The 27,028-nt window shown below is 48.0% G+C and overlaps 1 protein-coding gene across 2 annotated transcripts in view; it reads left to right on the top strand.

Moving 5' to 3' along the window:
• The window catches only part of LOC100706063 (semaphorin-6D), a 93,291-nt gene that overhangs the window by 12,959 nt on the left and 53,304 nt on the right, over positions 1–27,028 (top strand). The window contains exon 2 of one of the 2 annotated variants that reach the window (XM_019350472.2): positions 24,580–24,680. The exons of the other annotated variant lie outside the window; for it this stretch is intronic. The gene's annotated coding sequence lies outside the window, so the exon portion shown is untranslated. The remainder of the gene's footprint in view (positions 1–24,579; positions 24,681–27,028) is intronic. 2 annotated transcript variants of the gene reach the window in all.

Consider the following 27,028-nt stretch of genomic DNA (forward strand, 5'->3'; position numbering starts at 1 on the left):
CTTTGGATTAAATGTGATAAGATTGGACCTCCTCCTCGGTCCCTCCTGTCTTTATCTGCCTGGCTAGAAAAAGGCGCTAAACCTCGTGACCCCTCGTGCCTGCGATGGTGTATGACTGCATCACGTGGCTACAGCCTTCCTGCTGTCAGTTGTGGCCCCTGAGTACCAAACACCAGGCAGGAGGAGAGCACGCTCTCCACTCAGGAAGGGTAGAAGGCCAGCAGCAGCTCCTGGTCCAGTTTATTCTTCAAGCAAGTAAGCTTTAATTGTCACATAGACCATCATACAGAGTACAACATGTAGTGAAATGCTTGTGTCCGAGCTGTGGACAGGCTGGAGACATAGCCGCGCCATTCCAGGGCTTGGTTTTAGCATGGGGGATCTAGCCAGGCCCCTTACTGGGCGGGAATCCAGTAAGGGTCTCCACTCCAAAGGTGTGTAGTCTTACCACTACACTATCCAGCTTCTTCCTCAGGACACAGAGGAAGTGCAGCTGCTGCTGGGCCTTCGTTACCAGGGTGATTGTGTTGTCGTGTTGCGTTGTGTTGGTGTTGTCTTCGTGTTTGTGGTGTTGTGTTTTGTGTTGGTGTGTGAGGTGTGCGTCGGTCTGCACGACTTTAAACTGAAAGTAGAAACAGCAGTGGGCGCTATGGTAACAGCTAACTAACGTTACTGTTGGCTGAGGTCGCCGTTTGTTTCTGTTCTGGTGTTTGATGATGACATAAGGTTAACCCTAGCATGTCATGAGCTGTGACTCACGATGTGAGGAGGTCAAAGGTCGTGTCCTTCCTGTCCACTCTGACCTCAGTGTGAGGTTGTCCAGGTTAGAGCCTCGGTGTGTAGTCAGTCTCGTCTTCGCACTCCGAGGTCTTTGTTCCCCTCAGTGTTTGTGTTTGTCACTCCTGCACAGCACCTATTATTTCATTCCACCTGTACAGCGACAATAAAGGGCTATTCTGTTCTATTCTGTTGCCGAGAAACTGAGGTGTGAAGCTTTCCCTGAAAGGATTTTGTGTGTCTGTGCTCTCTGTCCCACTTCGGCCTGTTTTTCCTTCCTAAGGTGTAAATCTGTGTCTCTGTGTTTGACCTGGTTTCCATCACGTGTCTGCTCTGTCACCCTCTGATGAAGCGGGGTGGAGTGCTTGGACGGAGGATGGCGGCTGACCTCCGGGGCTGACCTCCGGCGACTGGTCTGGAGCCGGCCCACTTTCAGCGCGTGTTATTCATTTGTTTTTTCACCGTGTCCCAAATTTGTGCTTCCTGTCTGACCCAGAAACCGGAGCTGAGGAGGAACTCCAGACTCTGGGAGCTAAACGCTTGTGTTGGAGTAACGAAGGAGGATGAAGGTGATCCCTCAGCATCTCTTAACCGCTCTCATTTTGTCAGGGAGGCCTCGGTGGAGGTTTCACACAGCTCCTGCAGTTGGAGTAAAGTTTCCTTCCAGGGTCTGAAGTGAATTACAGACTGATGGAGTGTGTCGGCGTGTTAGCGCGAGGCGTTGTGTCCATGTTAGGTCTGAATACAAGAACAAAGCAGAAGAAGCTGCCTTGTTGAGGTGACGGGACACGGGCTGGATATCGCCTCAAAGACGGAAACGTGGATTTTATTTGAAGTGTGTGGATGTGAGAGTGTCGCTGCAGGATATTCTGAAAGATCGAAAACACAATCACACTGTGAAATCGCAGCGCAGAGCCTCGCTTCCTTTCAGCCAGCATCAGCCAATAATGTGGCCTGCACACACACACCTGTGCACACACACACATACACCTGTGCACACACACACATACACCTGTGCACACACACACACACACACACACACAGACACCTGTGCTCACAGACACACACACACACACACACACACACACACCTGTGCTCACAGACACACACACACACACACACACCTGTGCTCACAGACAGACACACACACACACACACCTGTGCTCACAGACACACACACACACACACACACACACACACACACCTGTGCTCACAGACACACACACACACACACACACACCTGTGCTCACAGACACACACACACACACACACACACACACCTGTGCTCACAGACACACACACACACACACACACACACACCTGTGCACGTGCTCACAGACACACACACACACACACACCTGTGCGCACAGACACACACACACACACACACACCTGTGCTCACAGACACACACACACACACACACACACACACACCTGTGCTCACAGACACACACACACACACACACCTGTGCACGTGCTCACAGACACACACACACACACACACACACACACCTGTGCTCACAGACACACACACACACACACACACACACACACCTGTGCTCACAGACACACACACACACACACACACACCTGTGCTCACAGACACACACACACACACACCTGTGCACGTGCTCACAGACACACACACACACACACACACACCTGTGCTCACAGACACACACACACACACACACACACACCTGTGCACGTGCTCACAGACACACACACACACACACACACACCTGTGCGCACAGACACACACACACACACACCTGTGCTCACAGACACACACACACACACACACACACACACCTGTGCTCACAGACACACACACACACACACACACACACACCTGTGCTCACAGACACACACACACACACCTGTGCTCACAGACACACACACACACACACACACACACCTGTGCACGTGCGCACAGACACACACACACACACACCTGTGCACATGTTACGAGCAGCTCCTGTGAGAAGTGTTGGACTTGACGGGTAAACGCAGCACGAGTGGTTCATAGGAGCGAGTCACGCCTGGTTTAGCTAACTCAGCTACAAACCTGTGAAGTCCGGTTTCAGTGAGATGACTGATTTGACGCCGGCTCGCTTCGGTCGGGGCGGCGGCGTTTCAAAGATCGCTCACAGGTACTCGCTGAGCGCTCGATTTAGCTGCTCTGATCTCGATGTTTCGATTCCTGGCTGCTCCGGCCTGCGTGCCAAAGTGTCTGTGGTTAAGGTGCTGAACCTGGAGCTGCTCCTGATGTGTTTGCCAGTGTGCGTCCGTGCATGCGTGTGCGTCCGTGCATGCGTGTGTGTGCGTATCAGTTCAGTGGTGTAAATGTGATGCTGGGAAAAGTCGACTCCCCCCGCGCAGCATCCTGAAACAGGATTACACGTCAAGCTTATTCCAGCACAGAGACGATGCCTGCATCATGTTTATTAGAGATCAGGCTCCTCCGGGCTCCGGGCCGTCACGCCCTTACAGCAGTGAATTGTGGGTAGCTGGAACCCTCTCGGATATCAGCTGGGTTAACCACAGAGGCCGATATTTAAATCAGATGCAAATGAAGCCGAAAATGTGCTCCGAGCTCGTTCTGCTGCCGAGCCTGAGAGAGAAACTTATCGGCTCTATTTCTGGGAGCGTTTCAGACACGGCGAGGAGCGGTGATGTCACAGAGCTGATCTGATTCTTGTTTCCATGAACGTGTCACAGACGGGCTGCAGGAATAACTGTGCTGTGTTGATCTGGGATCATCTAACATTTAATGTTTCACATGATAGTTTAAACACATACATGTTTGAATCATGCAGCTCGCTGATGGCATGTTTTACATGGACAGGGATGAGTCTAAAGGGGGGCCATGGGGGGCACTAATCAGAATCAGAAACTTTATTGTCATTGTCACAGGTACAACGAAACTAAAAGTGGTCCCCGATCAGTGCATCATCCCTAACAATATCAAAATATAAATAAAACTATAAAATTCAATCAATAAAATAAATAGAATACTTCAATTCAATTCAATTTTATTTATATAGCGCCAAATCACAACAAAAGTCGCCTCAAGGCGCTTATTAACACTTGAAGTGTTAATAAGAAGTATCAGCAAACATTCACATAGATTCCCACATACATGCTTCAGTCAGCGCATAGATTAACACAAGAGTAGCGTGATGGACATTTTATTGTAGCAGTATTCAGATGTAGGGCTGCTCGATTATGGCAAAAATGATAATCACGATTATTTTCACTGAAATTGAGATCTCGATTATTTGACGATATTTATTAACAATAACAATGTATTGAATAATGGCTTTAAAGATTGTCAAAAAATAATATAAAATAGTGTGCAAATACTGATTACAGTGCAAATGTTTGCAATAGAGATGGCACGATACCACTTTTTTATGTCCGATACCGATATCATAAATTTGGATATCTGCCGATACCGATATGAATCCGATATAGTGTGTTTTTTAATCAATAAAACTGTTTTTTTTAATATCTTGCTGCATTTTGTATAAGTTCATCCTCAAGTTTAAATAAACAATAACACTAAAGCTATTCTGTTATACCTGTATGTAAAAAATACACTGCAGCCAAAATATTTTATAGTTCAGCAACACTGATCAATCTAATAAACTTAAACCTGCTCCATCCTCCCTATTCTGGTATTTTAAAGAGTACTTAGCAGAAATATTAAGCAACCTAACTAATAGGGTTGCAAACTCCCAGCAAAAAAAAATAGGGAACCCCCCACCCTCCACCTCATGATGCTTAATCGATGTAATCAACTTTAATTTGATGCAGGGTGAAAAAAAATGCACAGAATTAAATTATTTTTCAACAATAATTAAATAGATTCAACATCTTTCTTCAACAGAATTGCAGACTGCACAGATGGTACCTTCCCAAAGGAAAAAGTACTATAGCTTACTAGGGTATATTAGACTTAACAGTTACTATATACAGTAATGGACTTCTATACATTTTACATCAGATTAAAACTTTGGGTGTAAGATTCAGATAATTATTTATTAAAAGCTAGACATTTTAAATGAGAATAAGAAAGAAAAGTATGTCTTTGTGCCCCCTTTTCCCTGTTCATGCCCTATCGGCCCCCCTGGCTACACTTTGCTAGATCCGCCCCTGCACAGTTACCAGCAGTCAGCTACGTAGAAAAGGATCCTGGTGTAGAAAGTAATATTAAATACATTCTAACAACAGCTTATCAAGCTTAAACGTGCTGCTGTTGTTCCGCCGCTGGTTTCCTCTTTCTGGTGCAAAGTGGGCCAAAAAACAAAGAAGAGAGACGGACTCGCGACAGAAAAGCCGATCAGCTGATCGTTAAGCAGTTTCACGACTGAAGTAGCAGCAGGAGAGGGAGAGAGAGAGGCAGTCGCTCCATATATCGGTTGTTAAGCTTAACATGGGAATGCTTTACAAACATTCAGAGATGAACTTACACACTTGCTTTACTTCTCTCTGGGATAACTTCCTCGGAGATGAAATGCTGGTTTGGTAGCGAGGCTCCAAATACACACAGCCGCTCTATCACCTGACGCACACTGCTCCGACGTGCTACGGTTATGAGCCGAGTTACGCCGTGTCGCAAGTTTTGTGAGGTGTTTTTTTTTTTATATTTAATGTATCGGATTACATTTTTAATTTCTCACCGATATCCGATCCAGTAATTTACGTCAGTATCGGACCGATACGTAATATCGGATCGGTCCATCTCTAGTTTGCAATATAAAAAAATAAATGAAAAATGTAAACATCTATGTTTAGTGAACTTCAAAATACTGCACAATATTTGATCCACGTCTGACTCCGCGAACCCATGTTTCCACCAATGTTCCCTCTAATCTTTCATGTGTCTGAGCGAACACACAAACTCCCTGAGAGTTCCTTGGACCACTGTGAGCGACAGCAGACGTGTGCACTGTGGTCACGCCAGCATCTAATCCATCCAAGTTACATGGTTTATTAAAATAATCAAATTACAGCATTTACATTTATGTTAGACTACTTTTAATTAACTGCTTTAGCCCACTTACAATGGAAATGTAAAAAATCCTGTTCATGACCTGTGTAGGATGTTAACACTATTGGAAGTAAAAATAACTTGAACTCCAATTTTGAAAACACAACTTTCTTTCTTTTCTTTTTTTCTTCATAAAGCTCTGACTTGTATTATGAGTCTGTGGTCTGGGAGAGGGTCTGTAACTCTGTCTGCAAAATACAGTATATAATGACCAATGTTGGGCAATTAATTATATAGTTACTTCTTCAAAAAAGTAACTCAGTTTGGCAAACAACAAAGTTTTTTGGTATAAAGTCCACACTTTTTCCGTCAGTTGTTCCGTCTGTCCTGCTCACATCTCCAATGGTTGGACACGTTGTCATTAACGTGGCGTCACTGCACATCAGCCACGCGGCTTTGCTAGCTAAAACACCGGTGTCGGCACATAAGGACGCTGTCATAGCCTGTCAGCGACGTTGATAAGCTGCGTATATACGAATGTGAATCGCATCATTGGCTGGATTATAGGATAAGGTGGCATCGTTCTAATCCCATACAGGAGCAGCCAGTCACTCACTGACTAACACTGCAAAACAGAATTGTTAAAGTATTTATTTTAATTTCAATTCAGGTTAGATTTTTTTTGTGCGCAACGCAGATTTTCTGTGCGCAGAGACCGTGCCAGCAGTGCGCAATTGCGCACGTGCGCAGCTTAGAGGGAACATTGGTTTCCACACCACTGAAGTCGTTTTACCTCTTTTCAACCAACGGCATTCTTTCTTCAGCAGCCATTATCCTCTCCTCTCCAAATAACTTCTGCTTAGCTTTCCGAGCTTCCCGCGGGTCCTCTTAATTGTTGTGACGCGTGTTCGAAACGCAGAGAGGTGCGCTCGATTTGCCACACGGAGCAGCGCGAGAGTAAAGCACGAGGGAGGTGCTAATAATCGGCTCAGTCATTTTTAATGATCGTTGAAAACCCAGATCGTAATCGAGATTAAAATTCGATTAATTGAGCAGCCCTATTCAGATGTGTTATTGCAGTTGGGTAAAAGCTGTGTTTGAGTCTGTTAGTCCTTACACTGATTGCTCTGTACCGTCTGCCTGAGGGCAACAGTTCAAACAGGGAGTGGCCAGGATGTGAGGTGTCTTTTATGATGTTTTGGGCTTTTTTAAGACAGCGGGTGTTGTGTAGATCTTACAGTGTGGGGAGAGGGCAGCCAGTGATCTTTTGGGCGGTGTTAATGATCCCTTGGAGTGCTTTCCTCTGAGCCACTGTGCAGCTAGTGTACCAGATGCATATGCAGTAGGTTAGTACACTCTCAGTGGTGGCTCTGTAGAAGGACACCAGCAGTCTCTGTGTGATGTTATTCCTCCTGAGAATTCTCAGGAAGTCTCAGTTGGGCCTTTTTCAGCAGAGACCATATTTATTTCACATTGAAAGTGAAATGATCTAAAATCCTGTGTTAATATTAAAAAGCAAAGCTTTTTCCACACGCAGGTAAAACTCTGAGGGTTGGTGGGTTGAACATCATAACGTCTGTATTCAGCAGTACAGACACAAACCTGAGGATGCTGAGACGCACACACACACACACACGCACACGCACACACACACCTTCAAACCACACGCGTACAAAAACTCACACAGCCTTCCAGAAACACAGCGAAGAGGAGTTTGTCCTGCCTTAGATGTGATTACATATTTATCTTATTTTATCTGACTTTGTCCTCAGAGACCGCGATCACGTGACTGCGGCGCAGACCCAACCAACAGCAGGGCCGTAGCTCTGATTCAGTGTTCATTAAAATCCTCATGAGTCCACAAGACCAATTACTGTGTGTGTGTGTGTGTGTGTGTGTGTGTGTGTGTGTGTGTGGGGCTGCCATTAGTCTTCCACTTGAAGCACGCCCCCCCACCGCCTCTCATTTGTCTAATGGATGAAGACTTAAGCCCTCTTAAAACACAACGTGCACGCTCGCTGCATGTGCACGGTGATCCATTAATTAGCTTAAGTGGACCCTTAGCCCCACCCCCCACCCCCAGCCCTCACAGCAGCCCCTCTGTCGCTCGTCCTGTCGTCCTCGGTAAGAAAGCGTCTGTGAAAGTCAGCTGATTTTTTCTGTGACGTTTCAGAATCTGAGCCCCCCCCGAGTCCATCCTCTCTGAGATGTTTCCAGGCAGCTTTCCAGATTTTCCAGAATCCCACTATTTATCCCTTAAAGGGGCGGAGCAGCAGCTTATCTGAGAGCCTCGGCCTTTTCTTCTTTGTGATTGGCTCCGCTTCGTCCTGGAGCCGTGAGGAATGTTGCCTCCAGGGGAATTTTCCTTTATCTGTTCCTGAGACGACTCCGATGGGGCTGGAATGTGGAGGGTGTTCAACATGAGACCAGAGGACCCAGGGGGGTGCATTGGTCCTGTTCTGGGGACCGGGCTCAGAAGTGTGATTCAGATTCAGGGAAGCTTTAGTTACCGTTTCATGACTACAAAATATCAACAACAAGAACTGTTTCCACGGTAACAGTAGGAGGAGGAGATGGAGGGCAGACAGAGACAGTTTTCAGATGTGAGCATGTTGGAATAATACAGTTAATCCAGCATCGGCACAGAGCTTTAAACACACCTGCACACACCGAGGAAAGCCAAAACCATGGAGCCGTCCAATCAGAGCCAGTTATTTCCTGCTTGAAGAGCAGAGAGCTCAGACTCGATCGACCAGCTTAAACAGGTGTTCTTTACCTGAAGAAGGTTTTACTGGAAAGACTTAGGGATTAATTTGATGAGGAGCAGCACACCTCACACCTGCAGCAGAAAGCTGATTTATTGATCCATTTCTGGATCAGTAAAACTGTATCAGCTGTGCAGCCACGTCCCCCCCCAGAGGTGAGATCAGCCAATGAAAGCCTGTCTCCTCCGTGATGCTGAGGGCTTTGCTGTCGGTGTGGAGCGAGGCCCGTCAGACGTTCAGTCTGAGGCGCTGCAGACCTTCAGCAGTGTAACTGCCGCTCATACCCGTTCAGGGCTGGAGGACTTCCTGCTGAAGCACAGAACTCTGTGTTTGTGTGTGTGTGTGTGTGTGTGTGTGTGTTGTTGCAGCGAGATAAGCTGACACTCAGGAATGCTGTGACGTCACACAGACTGCACTTTCCCAGCATTCCTGGCTGATGACTGCGGCTCTTTCTCACGTTAAACCCTCAGAGCGCCATGGACTCGCACGCCGACGCTCCTCATCGGCTAGCTGAGGTTTGGTTGAATATGACTCATCGGATTTGCGCTCGTTGTTGTCAATGTGAGGAGGTCATGTGATGGTCATGGCTGTTGACATCGGGAACCTTTGGGTCAGGACGCCGCTGTGAGAGAGGGCGCAGTCGTGTCAGCGTGAGGGGAAGTGTGTGCGCGTGATATCAGACAAACTGTAATAACTCGAGACGCTCATGCACGCGCTCACACCATCACAGAGCTGCGGCTCCGTGATGACCTCTGACCCTGTTTCAGGCTGCTCCCCTTAGCAGGAGAGAGTCAAAAAGAAGTCATGTGACTTTGTAGACTTTCAGCCTGTACGTCCACTTCCTGTTTGGGAAAACTGAGCCGGGCTGTTCGGTGTTTCAGAGGCAGGTGAGTGCTGACTCGCTGCTTCTTCTTCATGTCTTTGTTTCTTGTGATCACACATAGACGGAACAAGGAGGAGAAACACAGCTTTGACTTTGTAGCTCGGACCTCCACCTCCTCCTCCACCTCCTTTGGTTCTGATTAGCAGCGTCTCTGTGAGTCCATCAGGGTCAGTCGTCTGTCTGAAACCACACACACACACACACACAGAGTTCAGAATAATCCTTCTTTATATGACTCTCCTCTTAGTGCAGCTCATCATCTGCTACTGTTTCCATGTTAACAGCAGGAGGAGGAGGTGATAGCTTTGATAGCTTTGTTCTGATTGGCTGGCTATATCCTGTGTCTGTGACATCACACACAGCCAAGAGCCGAAAAAACTGTGTGAGCCCGAGTGTTTCATGCAGACGCCTGGAGGAGGAAGTTTGGAGGAGCTGTTTGGAGGAAGTAAGAGTGTGACATCCTCGTGCTCCACCGATCGGGAAGCTGCCGGGGCTGCAGCTTGCTGTGCTGCTCAGCGTTCAGTCAGGTCAGGGTCAGGGTTCAGTCAGGTCAGGGTCAGGGTTCAGTCAGGGTCAGGGTTCAGTCAGGGCAGGGTCAGGGTTCAGTCAGGGTCAGGGTTCAGTCAGGGCAGAGTCAGGGTTCAGTCAGGTCAGGGTTCAGTCAGGTCAGGGTCAGGGTTCAGTCAGGGTCAGAGTTCAGTCAGGGTCAGGGTTCAGTCAGGGCAGGGTCAGGGTTCAGTCAGGGTTCAGTCTGGTCAGGGTCAGGGTTCAGTCAGGGTCAGGGTTCAGTCAGGGCAGGGTCAGGGTTCAGTCAGGGTTCAGTCTGGTCAGGGTCAGGGTTCAGTCAGGGTCAGGGTTCAGTCAGGTCAGGGTTAGGGGGGCGCCCAGCTTCATCATAACAGTCAGAGTTAGACTGTAGTAAATCACTGTTTGCTCTTATACAGCTACAAACATCAGGCATGGCTTTTAATAAGAGCAGGTCACGTGCACAGTCCTGCATTCCCACTGACATCTATGAATTTGAGTTTCATGGTGTAAATGAATGAAGAGCTTGGACAGAAAGCGAGTGGACTTGAAGACGTCACAGCTCCTCTAATGTTTCAGAGCAGATCCTGGTGTGGACCTCACTCTGGATCTAATGGTTCTGTTGTAAATATAAAAGCATAAAATTCCTGTCAGCTCTAACACACTGTTGTTTTCATATCGCTGCCATGGTCTTTGAACAGCAGCAGGCCTGCTTAAACTGATGAATTGAGAAAATCTGCTGGACTCTGGATGGTCTCATCCTAAACTAGAATGACCACAGGTGTGACCACAGGTGTGTCCCTCAGTGTTAGCCCTGTGAACCTGTTCACCTTCAAAATAAAACTCATCAACTAATCAGGGAATACACATTTGTCCTTAGCAACCACTGGCTTTGGCAACAAGTTTGAAGCCTAATCTTGAAAGTAGAGATAGTGTCTGTCTCCTGAATCCAAACTGGAAGCTGGTTCCACAGAAGAGGGGCCTGAAAACTGAAGGCTCTGCCTCCCATTCTACTTTTAAATACTCTAGGAACAACAAGTAGGCCTGCAGTGTGAGAGTGGCCTGCGTGAGGAACAACATGAAAGATCCCAGAGCTGGAGCTCGTTACACGTGTACAGCGTGAAGCTGAGCTGCTGTACAATAAGCTGGTCAGACATTATTTTTATGGCTGTGTGACTTGATGAACTTACATATGAACCAGTCTACCTGTGCAGTGAGGGAAACTGCTGCTCTGAGCCTCCGAGCCATGAACACACCCTCGTCCTGTCCTTCAGAGTCTGTGATGGCCGGCGTTTCGGTGTTTCAGCAGTGTAAGTGTCAGAGAGACACGGCGCCCTGACAGGCTGCAGAAACACCAGCTGCATACATTTAACACCTCAGAGTGTGTGTGTGTGTGTGTGTGTGTGTGTGTATGTGGTTTAAGACTGCAGCACACACTCTGCACGCTCACCGCAGTCTTTCTGAAAAACCTCTGAATGTCGGAGTGTTTCCGGATTTCGGCTGTCAGTCAGGCGTGATCCGGGCTGTGCCGGCTCTCTGACAGTTTGAGGCCGCCGCTCGCTCGGCGCCTCACGGTATTCACGTCTCTGCTGACCTGTTTCTGTGTGAAGCCGCTGCTGCTGTTCAGATGTTTGCACTCTAAACTGTTTTCTGATGGTCTGTCCCACGAGTTTAACATTTATTGACCAAAGTGCTCCACAGCCATCATCGGTGGCCTGATTTTAAGTAAAATAACTGAGAGCTGAGGAGGCTGAGCCTTTGTCTTCTTAAAAAGAGTCGCGTTTGTCCTGAGGTGCTAAAGCCAGCCGTGCAGCTCCAACCTGAAGCTCGCCGTCCTTTTTAATGATCGAGTACTTTTCATAAAAGTCGTTGGAACTGTGGAGATGCTCTCGCGTCGCTGTTCTAAGGTTTTCATGCTTTGATTCTGAGACGTTCTTTCTGTTTGTGCTGCATTTAGACTAACCTCTGTTTCTTTCTCTTTTTCCATGTGCTGTCCGTGTCTGACCACCGCTCCTCAACAGGTATGTGAAACATGAACGCTTTAATGTCTTTGCTTTTGCTGTCATGTTTGTGGCTTTTCTCTCACCTGTACAGGTGAGCGTTGGTGTGGTTTGGTGATGAGTTTTTGAAATGGTTCGTTGGTGTAGTATTCTCAGTCTTTGTTATTCTGTGGTTTTATCGTCACGGATATCAAAAGTTTAGCTTCCGCAAACTTACTGGATTAAACTTGATGTTAGCCGTGTGGTGTTTTCTGACAGAGCAGTCGCCCCCTGCTGGTTTAAGTTGCATTTACAGGATAAACCTTGGGCCTGTTAACTTGAGCTCTGAGGTTTTAAACCTTAATAAGTGTTTGAAAATCTCTGATGGTTACTGGACAGTTAAAGAAGAGTCGAGTCTGGTGTTTGCTATTTTCTGTTGCTAGCTCGTGGTGTTCCTCAGGGAAGCGTCCTGGGGCCTTGCCGGCTCATCGTTATGCAGGCTGTGCTCGGAAAATGAATGAGCAGCAGTATTTGGGGGGCTGAGCGCTGTTCAGCTCAGTTTAATCAGTAAATATTGCATATTTATGGTTACCTTCAGCAGTGAAGAGCTGGCTGCAATAAAAACCCAGCAGAGGATAAAATGAACCAACCAGCACGCTGTTATCAAGTAAAATTACAGATCAGTCCCTCGCTGCCTGTTTGGACAGGATTTAAAAAGCGTGTTGCAGACTGAGCGTGTGTAGCTGCAGCTCTCGCAGCGATTAAAGCGACTGAGCTTTTTATGAAAAATCCACTTTTTGGAGCAAATGAAAAAGTACCCGTCTTTGTCCCCGCTCCTCCAGAATGTAAAGTCTGACGGTGGCGAGGCTGCCAGCACCGCTTAACTTCACTTCACTGAGTTTTAACAGCTAATCTGCCAGATGGTGAGCTGTACCCAAGCCGAGATGGAGAAATTCCCAGGTTAACTTGTCTGAACACGACCCAAATCAGCATCGCGCCAGCAGACAGCTCGCACAGGTGGGGGGCTTTTCTGCGTCCTCGTCTCAGAAGCTTCGGGGACCGAGAGAAAAACCAAAACTCGCTGTTTTGTGTTTAAACCGTCAGAAACGACGGACTGCTGGTTCACGGTCTCAGGTGTCTGCTGACACTCCACCTGTGATCTTCCTCGTGAGTCAGTGATTGATCGTGGAAAACACATTGGCACTCTTTATCTTCTCCTCGCACTGACAGGACTCTGCTTTTCACTGTGAGAGAAATCTGAGCCGATGTCGACGATCAGAGAAACCTGCAGCCTTCGGCTCAGGATTTACTCTGCAGCCGTCTGACGCCTGCAAACGCCAACGTTTCACCAAGAAAATGATGTTTTTGTTTCGCTTGGAGAAACCAGAAGGAGCAACACGCTGCAGCGACTCTGGTGTGTCAGCAGCCCCCAGTTTCCTGCAGATATATAGTTGTTGGCCTAGCTTTGCACAGACTGATAGCAGCGGGCCGTTATCACAGCGCTTCGCTGCATTTGGATCTGTTTGGACAGCTGCAGTGGTGCAGGTGCCAAATGATCACGACTGCACGATTTCAGGGAAACTGTTGTGTTTCTGTCCAAACTTTGATGACATGTGACACTTCTGTTAGCAAATCAGGGCCAAACATCAGCGTTGCCGTGGTAATCCACGACTGAGCACCACAGCGTCATCACGTTCATGTTTAAACTGATGTCTGGACCACACACTGTATATAAAAGATGGACACGCTCTGTAAAGCCTCAATGTTAGTGAGTTGGCCTGTTATCAGTTACCAGCTCTGTCAGCACAGTGACCTCACAGCAGCCGTGTTATTGGTCAGACACGCTCTGCAGGTCAGCTAGCAGCTACAGCCACCTGTGTCACCGTACACCTGACAGTCAACGAGGCCACGCCCCCACGAAAAGCTGTTATTTAAACACCTCTCTATTAGGGCTGCCACAAACGATTATTTTGATAGTCGACTAGTCACCGATTATTTTTGCGATTAGTCGACTAATCAGATCAGGCATCCATTGGACGTAAAACGTACAGCTTATTGCACCAGCAGCATCTGCTCTTATATAACTATCATTAGCTTACAGCTTTAAGTGTTTAAGGTCTGTGGTAACTAAAAATAAAGACAAGATGATAGTTTATTAAATTTTAATGAAATTTGCAGATTGTTTCGGTGAAGTTTAATAAACTCATTGCTATCTAAAATATAACGGGCCACCGGAGTAAACTCTCGAGCATCTCACACTTCTGATAATCAGTTGTCTGCTTGACGTTTATTCAGCTGTGTAAAAACTATAACTTCAATATTAGCCAAACCGATTTTCTCAGGAACAAATCAAATACTGAAAAAAGCCAAACAATAACATTTTTAAGTTATCTAAGTGACTTATGTATCACGTTTAACCAGAGTAGCGAAAGACCACGGTGAGTTTGAAAACGATTTGCCGAGAGTCCGGTGTTCTTAGCGGCTCTAGTTAGCCTTGCCCCCGGCTAGCTATCGAGCTAGTGGGTAACAGACGTCTCCGAAAACATCGGAGCGCTTTTGAAAATATGTGGTGTCTTGATAAACTGAGCAGATATTTGAGGTTTACACAGCTACATTCTTGCCTGAAAATATGTTAAACGTTTATTTTGTGACCCAGAAAGAATAATTTAATAATATTAAAATTTAGTAATATTAAAACTAACTAGCTGCCGCCATTGTTGGAAACGGAGCTGGGCTGCGCTATGAATTCTGGGACACAGTTACTTCTTCTTCTTCGGGGTTTAACAGCAGCTGGCATCCTTGTACATGCAGTGCTGCCATCTTCTGTTTCAGTCCGTTATTACACTCTTAAATCCTACTACTTATTCCTGCGTCTTTTGTGATCTTACAAAGCTTCAAACGACGCGTCGACTATTAAATCAGTCGTCGACGATTTTGATAGTCGACGTAATCGTGACTAGTCGACTAATCGTGGCAGCCCTACTCTCTATAAACAAGTTTATTTTAAAATGGCGGTCTCTGGGGACTGACTCACTGCTGCCCCTGCTGGATGTCAGAGGAACTGCAGGTTTCTTTGTCTTTGTGAAGCTTGGATGCTCACGCCTGTCTCAGAGAAAGAGATGGAGGTGATCTCTGCAGGCGACGCTCTAATCCCGCCGAGAGCAGATTAACCCCTGAGAGAGAGCTTCTGTGTCGTCAGGTCTCAGCAGTAATCTGATTTAGACCGACTGTCGCCGTCTCATCTGTCTCATCCCCTCATCCCCTCATCCCCTCTTCCTCTGGCCTCGTCTTCTCTCCTGCCTGTTTTCTCTCATCCTCCTCTTCCTCTGACCTCGTCTTACTTTAATCCATCTTCGTCGCTTCTTCCTTCAGCCTCCTCCCCGCAGAGCCCGCCTTTCCGTTGCCACGGCAGCCGTGGTATCCCAGCATGCTCGGCAGGGGGCTCAGACTGTGGAGTGGCCGAGCGTCTGCTCGTGTCAGAGCTGAACGTGATGAAGCAGATGCAGAAGTGATGAGGGAGGCAGGAAGAGAGCAGATAGAGGATCAGACGGGAGGAGGCAGGTGTGGCTGCGTCCTCTTGTTGTTTCTGAGAGGAAACACGACGACTGAACCAGTGTGTAAAAACCAGCTTTAAGCTAAAGTCTCAGTCATCACTGAATATGGAGAGGTTGTGTTTGGCTCACAGAGGCCTCAGAAAATCATTATTAATCACATGTGACATAAACTGCAATCATGAGACATCACAGGTCAGCTGCTACCAGAGGAACAGCCTCAAACCTGCGTTCTGTCTGAAGGTCAGCAGGGGGCGAAGGCTAAGACCATTGACTGTAGAAAACATGGACGACGCGACTCCGCCTCCTCCCATTGTGCAAAAATGAAGCCAAAATATCCCGCTTGTGGACGCTGCCATCTTGCAAATTTGGAGCCAGAGTCTGCGCAGTAGTGACTTGAGGTGGAGCGACTGTGTAACGCTCCCGCCCACACACCCGCTGGACGTGACCGCAAACACGCCCCTCTACACTTTTTACGTAGCCCGGCTGCTCGAGTTTTTTTGCTGGTTTACCGCTGACGACTCGTTTAATTAAGGTAAATACAACCATGTCACTGTTATAAAAAAAGACACACAGCTTATCATCTTATAGTTCTAAAATCACTTTGTTGTTAATTCGTTTGCTAGATTAGCCGCTAGCATACGCACTGTGTTGGAGGCTTGTTGCTAGCTAGTTAGCGATGCTACACACCTGCTACTCTAATAGTCTGTGTTATTGAAGGATTCAGCACTTCTTATGTTTGTTATCCATTTTTAGACAGCGATGAGATCATCTGCACACTCTACAGAAGCCCAGAGTTACTGTTAATATCAAAAATATAATGCTGTCCTTTGAGATTTTAACATAAGACTGTGGACGGTAGTTATGGATTAGCTTACAAACACGTTTAACTTACCGAAAAAGTGCAGCGGGGCCTCGGGTCCTTCTGTCGGGTAGTCCAGTTTACTGAAGAACACCTCAGGCTGTCAGGTTAAAACACTCGGTCGTGTTTTCGTAGCGTAAACGCTGGCCCTCCTCTCAGAGCCTACGCTCTATCTGCTATTCCCGAACAGAGATACGCAAGTTTCTCCGTGACTGCAGCTGTCAGTCAAAGCTGCTATGATGACGTTTCACCCCAATTTAACATCACCGCGGTAGGAATTAGAATCAAACTTATGGGAAAGGAGACCTCTTGGACATTAATCAGCATGATGAGAACTATTGATAACAAAAGAAAGAATCTTTGGAAAAAAATTATCTGAGGAGAATAAATTTATTTTATTCTGACCCCAGTCCCATCCGCTAACATGGAGGAGGCGGGGTTTATGACCTATACTGCAGCCAGACACCAGGGGGCGATAGAGACGTTTTGGCTTCATTTTTGGGGAGCTGTCGCGTCGTCCATGTTTTTACAGTCAATGGCTAAGACTTCCAGTCCTACAGGAGGCTTTCTGACCTTTGACTCACCAACAGTGATGTCAAGGTAATCAAACGACCCCTATGAGTGAGCACTTTGGAGACAGTGGGAAGGAAACACTCGCTTTTAACTGGAAGAAACCTCCGGCAGAACCAGGCTCAGTAAGAATCTGCTTAGATACCATATTTCTAAGATTTTCAGGGCCGAGTACAATAACCTCAGTTTGATCTGAATTAAGAAGCAGAAAGTTAGCGGCCATCCAGGTCTTTATGTCTTTAAGACATTCCTGCAGTTTAACTAATTGGTGTGTGTTACCTGGCTTCATGGACAGATAGAGCTGCGTGTCATCTGCATAGCAGTGAAAATTTATGCTATGTCTTCTAATGATGCTGCCTAAGGGAAGCATGTATAATGTAAATAGAATTGGTCCTAGCACTGAACCCTGTGGAACACCATAATTGACCTTAGTGTGTGAAGAGGACTCTCCATTTACATGTACAAATTGGAGTCTATTAGATAGATATGATACAAACCACTGCAGTGCAGTACCTGTAATACCTACAGCATGTTCTAATCGCTCTAATAGGATATTATGGTCGACAGTATCGAACGCAGCACTGAGGTCTAGCAGGACAAGCACAGAGATGAGTCCACTGTCAGAGGCCATAAGAAGATCATTTGTAACCTTTAGATGTGGTCTGCAGAGTGAACCTGTCTGCATGTCACGATGTTTGTGCTGTACGCTTCTTTTCTTTCTGCAGCCAATCACAGCAGCTCTTGTCCTCACAGTGATTGGCTGCAGGCTTGTTTTGTGGTGCACATCTGTGCAGCTGGGCACATGTAGCTGCAGTGTGGCCTCGGAGGGCGAGGGTGGGTGTGTTGCTGTAACGGGTGAAGAAATGAGGAGAAATGATTTCATTCAACAGGTCCTCAGAGAGATACATGTACAAACGTGTGTGTGTGTAGGCACAGTTTGGCAGGCGATTGTTCCTCCTTTGTGTAGCCTTCATTACGTGTGTATGTGTGTGTGTGTGTGTGTTTGCAGACACACACACACACACACACAGATGAGTATTTAAGAGCCGGCCTTGAGTCTGGACGTTAATGGAGGGATGAATTAATGGAGCTCAGATCTGCTCTGGACTGCAGTCAATTTAACTGGGAATGAGTGAGTGTGAGTGGGAGGTACACAATGAGAGTGCGTCTCCTGGCTGGTTGCAGCTCTAACAGCAGATCCTCCCTCGTGGTGGGCGTGGACAGACCTCCTTGTTCACCTGCAGGTGTGCGCTGACACACGCTGAAACATTTGTGTTACCTGGGTGAATGTCCGCCCGCTCAGTGCTCTATTCGTCTTGTTTCATTGGTTTTGTTTATATAATTTTTTTTGTTTATATAATAAGCGCCTTGAGGCGACTTTTGTTGTGATTTGGCGCTATATAAATAAAATTGAATTGAACTGAATAATTTTACTTTTGCTTTTAAATTAAACACAACATGCTTACACAAAATCAACCAAGAACAATTATTACATTTAGCATTTGTGAACTTATAAGCATGAAAAGAAAAAAAGAAAGGGGAAAAAAGAAGAAAAAATTATAGCAATATTAACTAAATAAAGAGTAAAATAAACTAAGAAAATTCACGCGGAGTGTGAGGCATGAATTATGATCAGTTAATTTTTAAGAATTCTAGAAATGGCTGCCAAATCATACAAAAACTCGCCAGTTTCCCCTTTCTATCAAATCTTATCTGCTCCACCCTGGCCACAGACACCATCTCATTAAGCCACCTGTTAAAACACGGGGCCGAAGAAGACCGCCACTGTAAAAGAATAAGATTCTTTGCAGCCAGCATACCCATTGTAATTATCTGTTTTTGTGAAAAGGAAAAAGATTCGACTGATGCAAATGATCCAAGTATATCCAATGTACCATCAAGTGGTACTTTGTTTCATTGGTTTTGTGTATGAATGAGTGTCCCTGGTGTGCGTCTCTTTGAAGCTCTGAGGTTTGAATCCGGGCCGACTCGTTGGCTCGAGCGTTTGAGTTGATTGAAAAACAGCCACAGAACACCGAGCAGCAGGAAACGTGTGTGGCCACAGGTGAAGATCAGGTGACCCCGAGGGTCAGACGGGTTTGTGCTTCAGTTTCATCCAGAAAAGCTCCACCTGTTGGTGACCGCTCAGTGTCAGAGGTCACCAACTAGGCATCGTGAGCATGGGCGGAGTAACGAAGGCGTAACGCTGTGACTGAAGAATCTGCAGACTCTCTGGTGTGCAGTGGGCGGCGGCGGTTTTATTAAAGACGACAGTCAGTGCGAGTCTGCGAGGACGCTCGCTGTGATGAGATTTCATTTCTCTGTGAGGCCGCCTGCATTTCCATGGCGATTATGAACCACATTTATTTTATTGGATGATTGGACTCTGTGATGAGCCTTTTAGCCTCACGATGAGTGATTATTTCAAGCTTTTTGTGAATCCAATAAATTGGCCTTTAAAACGACAGCGAGAGAGGCGGGCTGCAGCGAGCCGCCGCTGCTCAGTTTGCATTTTGATGGAAAGAGTGGAATATGTGAGCGCCACGCGGCGAGGCTTAAAAACACAATGCATCTCCTCCAAACGAGCACAAAGTCATTTACTGCAAACAGCTCAGTGAGTCACGCTGTGTGTGGTCAACACACGTGCACGCACACACACACACACACACACACACGATGACATTCAGTGTTGTCATCAGACGATCTGTGTTTGTTATCGCCGCTGTCGAGAGCGTGTCGTGGCACAGGTGAGTGTGGGCGGTCGTTCCCTGTGAGGTCAGCTCGGCGCCTGGCTCGGTGATGCAGGGGCTGATGGGGGATTTTTTTTATCCTCACAAATACTTTGGATCCATTTTCAAGCGTCTTTCCCGTTAGTCCGGCAGAGACGGATCTCCGGGCTGGGAAACGCCTGGCGGAGCAGCCTGTTGGCTTTTCTGCAGCGTCGCGTCCAACCGGCCCGTCTGTGCAGGCGGCGAGGAAAAGCACACGGTGCTGCTGTTACGCTGTTATTTAAGATGTTGGGATCTGAGCATGCTCAGTTCAGAGGCAGCACCAAATCACAATGACACACCCACCAGTGATGGGCGTAGTCACAATGACACACCCACCAGTCACTCCAGGCACTCAATGATTAAGATTACTGTCATTATTATTAGTAGTAGTATCAGTATTATTGATTAACTCGATGAATTGGTTTAAATGTGAGACGTTAGAAATGGTTTTTGGAGTATTTCCTTCAGTTTGTTCAAATGAAAAAATACTGTGACATCATTGATCACTCATGTGACATCACTGTTGATCATTTCTGCTTTTATGTCACTTTAATGGAAAGAAATCAGCTGTTAGAGCTTTAAAAGCATCAGCTGTTGTTCATCCACAAAGTAAAAAAACCCTCCATATTCTCATAAATCAGACAGCAGAGCATCGTTTCTCACAAACTTTAATGAGTAAAACATGGCGGTGGCGTGCTGACAGTCAGGTGCTGCGCTGCTCTCGGTGACAGATCAGCGACGCAGGAACGAGCGACAGATGGCGGCGACGCTCAGATCAGATCAGTGGCTTTAACGCAGATTTAAAAGCTGCTGCAGGCCGAGCTGTTCAGTTAGTTACTGTTATTATCCAGGCGGGGGCGCAGGGTGGGGGCGCTGTGCAGCCCCCACAGCACCGCACGGCGCCGGTCGCTGACAGGTGAGACGCTTCCTGAAACGCCACATCACTGACATGAAGAGGTGACCCTCTGTCAGCTGATGCTGCCCAGGTGTTCATCAGCGCCCTTCATCCCTTCCTGTTCATACTCTTCCTCCCTCCTCTGTCTGTGACCGTGTCAGCTTCACTGACCCGAGGATCGTAGGAAATCTGGCTGTCTGTGTCTCCGGCGTCCGCTGTGGTTGTTTGGCGTCTCTGTTAGAGAGCGAGGCGTCCCCAGTTTACAGAATACGTCCTGTTTGGACCTGTTGTCTCAGTGGACTGAGGTCAGTGGTCACGTGGGCATACGTCCTGCTGTCCAATCAGTGATTGATCTAAAAATAAAAGCATTTCCAGTCCAGCCCCCCGACCCCCTCTTTTCTAACTCACTCCCTCCCCCCACGGACGGCGGTAAGCTGCCATGTTGGTAATTGTTTGACCTCTGTAAAGTTGGCCCTGTGACCCAGCTACAGGCATCCTCGAGTTGTTCCTGCTCTGAGCGCCACTGCCAGCATCCGAGCTTTGACCTGCCGGCCTCAGGAGGAAGCTCCAATTAATTTGATGTTGTTTGCTGCTGGTGACGCTTTTCTCCAGCTCTGACCTCTGACCTCTCTGTGTTTGTGCTCCATGTTCCTTCCTGTGACCTGAACTTTGACCTTTGAATGAAACGCAGTGCTGAAAATGAGCTAGCAGCAGCTTAGGAATGCGTACCTGTGCATACCTGTGCACCCTCTTCCGTCTCATGAGAAACAGGAAGTGCATGTTTGATTGCAGCACATGCAGCTTCACCTGCTCCTCTGCCCTAATGTTCAGAGTTACTACAAACACACCGTCTCACTGACTCCTGCAGGTACGCCCACACCTGTGTGCAGGTGAGGGACGGCCAGGTGTGCAGCGTGTTGTTGAATGGAGGCTGATGTGATGTCATTTGTGAGAAAACTCTGAGGTTGGCGGCACGGACTGAGCTGAGCTCAGGTGTGCTCTGATGTTCGTGCCCAGGTGTGTGAGTGTGTGCACATGCGTGTGCGTGTTATCAACCAGCAGGTCAGTACCTTCAGCAGGACATCCAGCCTTGCTCACTGCTCTCTGTTGTCTTCCTCCTCACTGCTTTGATGCGTTGCTGATACTGAGGCTCGTGGCTTAGCTAGCTTTAGCTTTAGCCACTCTGCCTTTGTTGGCTTGTTTAAAACGTCCGTGTTCACCTGGCTGACAGGTTTACAGGTCTGAGACTGAGGATTGTTGTCACCGGCGTTTCTGTCGTGGTCACCTTGGTTACTGTGGCTATTGTTGTGTTAGCCTGTGGCTAACTAGCTCAGACCAGCTCGTGAATGGTGCTGATAAGACAAATCACGTTTCAAGTTCATGATCAAGAATGTCAGTGTTGGTGTTCAGAGGAAAACAGGAACATCAGGTCTGTGCGATCCTCCTTTCTAATGACTGACCCCGCCCCACTTTTTGAAGGTTTTTGGAGGTTTTTGGAAGGTCTTAGTATGTGTAGGGGTGGTGGTGGAGGTGGTGCCTGACACATGTTGTGGTGTAACTGCTGAGACGAGTCACAGAGATGAAGCTAAACGTGGCCCGTGTTGAAGACTCACCTGAGAACCATGATAAAACGGTACCGATATCATCAGGACAGAGGCGGGACCTAGAGACGTCAACGCAGGCATGAAAGTAAATCCATCAGAGTGGACGGCAGAGGCAGACACGAGGATTAACCTCAGCAAATGATCACATGTGGGATTAGAGTCGGACGCGCGCGCGCGCGTGTGTGTGTGTCTGTGTGTGTGAGTGTGTGTTCGTATGCGTGTGTGTGAGATGGGGATGAGGATGATGAGGATCAGATTTGTTGCTGAGAGGATTAATCTGCTGAACGACTGAAACTGGAACAAAGCAGCAAACATGAAAACAAAGCTCAGAGGACACTGACCGCAGCCAATCAGAGAGCCTGTTTACAGCCGCAGGTATTGATTATTGATCAGTCTGTTTGAAGTGTACATCAGAAGATCCCAGAGAGCTCGCAGTGGATGTATGGGTGGCTGTGTCGATGAATGGACGGATAGGTGGATGACTGGATAGATGGACAGCTATGTGGATAGGTGGGTGGGTGGATGGATGAGTGTAAAGGCAGGTGAAGCGTGTGAACGAGGAGACCAGTCGAGCTCTTCTTCTCGCCGTTAGCGCTGAGGTCACAGGCCGTGGTGGGGGCGGGGACTAACGTTCAGCAGGCTCCTTTGTGCCAACACTTCTCCTGAAGCGGTGCCACAGGCACACAGATGTTCTCCAACCAGCTGGTGGGTGGTTGGTGGAGGTTCATTATGGTTACTCGTGTGCTATAACTCACAGGCATACAGTACTGCACCGACACCCACTGTGAGGTTGCTATGGTTACCGATGGGTCGCAGGTCAGAGAGACGTACAGATGCAGAGAAGTCGCCTTCCTCGCTGACTGCCGGTGACCAAGGCAACCTGCTAGAACCAGAGCAATCACAGTGAAGCTTTTGGTGCAGTAGCTACGCCTCTGTCTGAGGTGTTCTACACGAGTGACCATCAGTAACCTCCACCTAATGGCCTCTGATCCCAGTCTGGGCGTGTGCGCTGAGGTCTGACTGGCTCAGTCTGTTTCTGTCTGTGTCACATGACCCACCTGCCTCACCTTCCTCCACGCCCGGTGGAGCTACAGGTTTCAGACTGCGTGATGTTAAAGATGACCTCGCTGCACCGATGGGTCGACGAGCTGAAAACCACCGCGATCTGCGCGAGGAATTGTTGATCACCGTCAGTGTCAGAGGTCATGTTGGTAACCGTGGTAACCAGCAGGCCAGGAGTCAGACTGAAGGCCTGCAGCAACTCCGCTCCCTTTGCTATTCATCTGTGTGACCTCGTTAGGAGGGGTGCCTCTAATTGGAGCCCGCTAATGGCTCCCATTAGCTCGTTAGGTGAGGTTAGCTCGTGCAGAACTTCTGCTAACGAGCACGGACACGTTTCTTTGTGAGCAGGGAGTCGCTCGCTGTGCTCAGGCTACACTCCACTGAGTTCCTCTTCCTGAGAAACCAGCTCTGTTCATCCAGAGGGAGCTCCTCCTCCTGCCGCACTGTTTTATTTCTCTGTGAATGAATGAGCGACGGGCCTCGGGCCTAACGGCAGCTGATTAGATTTCCTTCGATCTGGACTCGTGCCACCAGCCGAGAGCAGAATCCTCCAGAGAATCGATCCTGAACAAATCCAATCAGCTGCAGACGCTCGCTGAGCGGCACCAGGGGAGCCTCTTTGTTTTACACGAGGAGCTTCCTTTAATCGTGTTACAGCGTCCTGAGTTTGCTTTCAAACTTCCTCCTCAAACCCTGACTGCATTCCTTTAGAGCACAAACTCCAGCTGGGAATGTTCTAGAATCAAATCCTTTAAAATCCAAATCTGGGCAAAAACAGTGTGAGGCTGAACTCTGCTTTAGCTCTCGGCCTGTGTCTTCATCTTCATCTTCATCTGTCTAAATCTGAGCTGAGCCTTAAAGCCCGCCACACGCTGCACCATTAATCATACTGGTGTTAAAGAGTACTCCACTGATTCAACTAAAAGGTGATGTGTTGCTGGTGTGTTGATTCTAGCGTGTTGCTCTGGTGTTTCATTCATGTTGCAGGCGTGTTGCAGGCGTGTTGTTGGTGTGTTGCAGAGGTACTTTGTGTGTTGACCTGCAGGTTTTAGGAAAGTGTTTTTGAGTGTTTTTATTCCAAGCTGACAATAATTTTAATGTCAGGATGTCTTCATACAGCAAGCTGCACTGATTGGTCATCAAGCTGTGGTTCACTTTCCTCTCCTGTGATTGGTTGATCTGTTGGGCTGGCCCATGGTACACAGCCACAGGTCCGTCCTGATGAGGCGTCTGTAATCAAAACACCACAGAGACTGTTAAAAGCAGCTCATCATGTTTGCTCAAAGCTTGAAGCACAAATGTTTCGGTCCTTTTAAACTTTGTCGTTTTGCTGTTGCAGGACGTCTGAGGGGGTGCACCCCCGCCTCCTGACTTCCTGTTTGCTGCTGTCTCTTGAGCGTCCAGAGGCTTCACCTGTCCGTCGCAGCAGATTTTCACTCTGTAAGTACGGTCACCCTTCAGAACCACGCTAACGTTCCTCGGGAGCTCTCTTGCTGTCAGCCAATCACACGACAGGCTGACTCAGTGCTGAGCTCACATTTGCAGCCTTTCATTTGATCAGTGCTCTGTGACTGTCAGTCCTCTGCATGCAGCTTCATCACATGGAACTCTGCGTCTTTTACCTCATGTGACAGTTTTCACGATTCACGCCACATGGTGTGTCTGCAGTCCACCAACAGACATGCAACATCATAAAAAACGTCTCTCTCCAGCCTTCCTCGGTCGTGTTGTCATCATCATCATCAGTCTGTTTGTAATGATGAAGATGAGCAGAGATGAAGCTCACATCAGTCCAGTTTTCGCTCACAGACTGCAGGAAGCTCGATGCCAAAGGCTTTTCTTTGTGTATCTGTGTTAAGGACATGAAGGATGTAACAGCCACTCGTGGCCCCGCCCACTTCAATGTCAGTGGGTGGTCCTCGTGTGAGCCGCCGACTACAAACAGGCGGAGTTTGACTCCACGTTTCATTCATAGTAACGATAAACTGATGGTGCAGTCACAGCTGGTGGTGTGTATGCAGAGCGGCCATGAAGGTGATGTAATGCCACGCCCACTCTCATGTTTCTAGGTGAAGGTGAGGGTGTGCTAAAAAACCGAATCACTGATGAAAGTGACCTGAGAGCACCTGGTCTGTGGCGTGGAGGCGGGACGGCTCAGAAACAGGCTGTGTGACATCACGGCTGATCAGCTGCGCTCAGAGGCGGTGCGCAGACGGGTGTCACTCAGCGGGTTGCACCTCCCAAATCTCTGAGCTGTCTGATCCTGGGGCAGGAAGTTCAGTCATTGCTCTCAGCCCCGGTGTCTGGAACAATTAAAGGAGGTTAGGAAGGAGGAAGGGAAGCTAGGAAGCGTCCTTTTCTCCACCCTTTTCTCCACTTTCCCTCGCCTTTGTGTTTTCTTCTTTGCTTCCACTTCCTCTTTTCCTCGTTTTTACTTCCAGCTGGTTTTTGTTGTACTTGCTCATTCCAACATCTTTCAGTCGGATCCAAACTTTCCTTCCATTCCTTCTGTTTCCCGTCTTATTCTCCCTCGCTCCGCTCTCATTAACCTCCATTCGCCCTCACGCTTTGCTTCGACCTGCTCTCCTGCTCATTTGGAAGTCTTTTAATGCGCGCCCCCACCCGGCTGACCCTGATTTCACTCTTTGTCCCGCTCACTTCCATTCACTGCATTCAGCCCGAGCGTTTGTGTTGCTCGCCTCTTTGTCCAGCGGGAAACTTCCTCCGGTGATCGACAAGGAGGTCGCCAGATGTCAGAAAGGTGGGGAGGCGTGGCCTTGGAGTCTGTTACTGACAAATGTTGAAAATGAAGAGAAACAGATGAACGTGTGGAGGTCGAGGGTTGAGCGCTCGGCACACCGCTGACACCAGAGCACTCACATTCACGATAATCCTCCACCAACATCTGCAGAGCTCTGATTCAATCACTGTGGCAACGCTGAGCTCTGATTGGATGGTTTCTGATCCTCACACTCTTTCCAACACCTCCAAAATCATAGGAAGCAGATCTGTACCGGAGCCAGGAGCTGCTTGGCGAGCTTCCCCTCGTGTTCCCGGCGTGCATCAAATGGGAGGAGAACACAAAGAGCCGATTTCAGGCGCCGTGACATCAGGATTTCACGGAGCTTAACAGACGTGTCGCCGTGCCGCCCAAATCTGAGGCCTGCAGATCGATTACAGCGTGGATTAGCTGTGAGCTCGCTCCACACGCCGCGCATTAATGCAACACACTTCAGCTGGAAACAGTCACAGGCCCGAGGGGGCGGAGCCTCCAACAAGCAACCTCCACTCAGCCTCCATCATCTGCTTTACACGATCAGGGGGCCTCTCAGTCACCCTGCTCTAAGGGATGGTCCTTCAGCACAAACACACACACACAGGCACACACACACACACAGACACACACACTAACACACACACACACACACACACACAGACACACACACTAACACACACACACACACACATAGACACACACCATAGAGCTTCATCTCACTGATCAGCTTAATATAAACACATCAGCTGGCAGGGAGGCGACCCCAGTGATACCAGTCTCACTAAAAACTGTTTGGTGCTTCTGATGGTTAATCCTGCATCACCGGGCCACAGAGGTGAGCCGCCGCTCGGGCCGGCTGACTGGTCATTTGTGGGCGCACAAACAGGAGGCTGTCAACAGCTGATTCCTATCACCTGTCTCTGTGAGTGCAGCAGAGCTCAGCTGACTCGAGGCACACAGACTGTAAAGTAAAGATGGATTCTCTGATGGCTGTTTCTTTTGACCAAATCCA

This window comes from Oreochromis niloticus, linkage group LG22 (assembly GCF_001858045.2).
Source record: "Oreochromis niloticus isolate F11D_XX linkage group LG22, O_niloticus_UMD_NMBU, whole genome shotgun sequence".
NCBI classification, from domain to species: Eukaryota; Metazoa; Chordata; class Actinopteri; order Cichliformes; family Cichlidae; genus Oreochromis; species Oreochromis niloticus.